The 2,397-nt window shown below is 39.5% G+C and overlaps 1 pseudogene; it reads left to right on the forward strand.

Moving 5' to 3' along the window:
• The first annotated feature begins 536 nt into the window (after nt 1-536).
• On the forward strand, nt 537-1,227 carry LOC102832623 (annotated as a pseudogene).
• The last annotated feature ends 1,170 nt before the right edge of the window (nt 1,228-2,397 follow it).

Here is a 2,397-nt window from a genome sequence, read left to right on the forward strand (position 1 = left end):
GAACTATCAGCATTCCAGAACAGGAACATTCACACAAGCCCACAGAGGAGATAGTTGAAGAGCTTCTGGAAGAAAAATTTCCTAACATCCTGAAAAGTGAAAATATAAGCATTCAAGAAGCTAAATGAACCCCAGGAAGGATAGACCCTAAAAGAAAATCACTAAGACATAATAATCAGGCTCTCCAAAATCAAAGATAAGGACAGAATCCTGAATGCAGCTAGGGATAAGAGAAGTGTAACATACAAAAGCAATCAAATCAGATTAAGCTTGTATCTCTCAACAGAAACCATGCAAGTAAGAAGGTAATGGAGATATATATATAAAACCCTGAAAGAAAAAAAAAACTGCCAACCAAGAATCCTCTACCCAAGATGGCTCCAGGGGCTTCGCTTGCCCGCCCACCCTCCACTTGGGACCATGCCGCCCATCTCTGCCATGAGCAGACATCTTCCGATAGCCCTCGCTGTACAGCGCAGAACACCTCTCCCCTACACCGTGAAATGCTAAGTTTGACGAGGAGAACAGAGGGAATCATGGAGAGAAGGATTCACCTGGAGCTGAGGAACTGGACCCTGGAAATTGTTCAAGAACTTTTCCTAGACAACTGAAGATCAAATGATGGAAAAATTGAGGATTTAACAACTGAATTTGTGAACTTAGAGTTCCTCATTTTAATAAATATAGGCTTGATTTCAGTTTTGAATCTCCTCAAACTGCTGAAATTGAAAAAGCTTGAGCTCAGTGACAATAGAATCTTTGGAGGTCTGGATGTGTTAGCCGAAAAACTTCCAAACCTCACACATCTAAACTTAAGTGGAAATAAGCTGAAAGATATCAGCACCTTGGAAGCTTTGAAAAAATGAGAATGCTTGAAAAGCCTGGATCTATTTAACTGTGAGGTTACCAACCTGAATGCATATCAAGAGAGTATTCAAACTCCTTCCTCAGCTGACCTACATGGATGGCTATGACCCAGAGGACCAGGAAGCCCCTGACTCTGATGTTAAGGTGGACAGTGAAGATGAAGAAGATGAGGATGAATATGAAGATTTTTATTTCGAAAAGGAGGAAGATGAAGAGGAAAACAGTGGGGAGGAAGAATTAGCCTTTGATGGAGAGTTTTATGAAGATGAAGAAGATGAGGATGAAGATGAAGAGGAGGAGAAATAAAGCAGGAAAGGTGAAAAGAGGAAGTGAGAAACAGATGATGAAGAAGATGATTAAGACTCCAAATAACCTGCAAAAAAGAACTGTTCAGTATTGGTTGGACTGCTTATGGATTTGGTAGATGTTTAAAAAAAAAAAGTAACTGTAATACAAACCCCAGGACACCCACCCACCCAAAGAGCCAAAGAATAGTTCCTGTGACATTCTGCCTTCCTCTATTTAGTCACTCTTGGAAATCCACCACAAAGCTTGGGGATTTCACCCCAACAAAATTGTGTTTGTTAGGTTTCCGTGTAAGACTTGCTGTAGCGCAGATAGCTGTGATCAGTGAGTCTTAACCATTCGTGGCTACCAGTTATGCTGAAGATGTAACAACATTTTTACTTTCTGTACAACAAAGAAGCTTTGTAAATAAAATCTTAACATTTTGGGTCTGTAAAAAAAAAAAAAAAGAATCCTTTACCCAGCAAAACTGTCAATCAAATAAACAGGTAAACAGAAGCTAAGGGATTTTGCCAAAGCCAACTCTGCTATGAAAAACATCCTAAAGGAAGTTCTGTGAACTGAGAACCAACAAGACAGACACCAACCAGAGAATGATGTATGTGGCAACATCACCCTGAACTCAATTGACAAATGGAAGAGTCAAGAACAGAATAAAATTAAAAGAACAGAGGATCTGGGGCGTCAGTCTATGATCAAAACAATTACAATGTGAAAGAAAGTTAACACAGAGGAACAGAGACCCAGGTGGTGAAAAGGTTAGGTAGATTACAGGATAAAATAGACTGTCTTAAATGGAGGGAATAGTTAATGGAATGTAAGGTAACCACAACAATGGGTTGTGGGGGTTTTGTTTGGGTGTTGGGGAGGGCAATACAAGAAGGGAGAGGACCTAGCCTTGATGGCTTGATAATCAGAACTCTATTAGAAGAAGATTACCAAATAAATAAATAAATAAATAAATAAATAAATAAATAAAGATAAAGGAAACTAAGGGTAAAATGCTACAATTTGATTAACCTGACCTATACTCATGGAGGTAACTCTAAATGCCGACAGAGAGGGAAGGAAGCTTCACATCAAGTATCAATGCTATCCCCTCTGTACACAGGGTGGATAGAGATGGGCAACTTAGACATTGGCTACCTAAAATAAGGGGGCAATAAAGGCTCAAAGTGACTGGCTTACAAGGTTTCAAGAGGGAGTATAGTTTAAGAGTGTGAG

The sequence above is a fragment of the Chrysochloris asiatica genome, unplaced genomic scaffold, assembly GCF_000296735.1.
Source record: "Chrysochloris asiatica unplaced genomic scaffold, ChrAsi1.0 scaffold00627, whole genome shotgun sequence".
NCBI lineage: Eukaryota > Metazoa > Chordata > Mammalia > Afrosoricida > Chrysochloridae > Chrysochloris > Chrysochloris asiatica.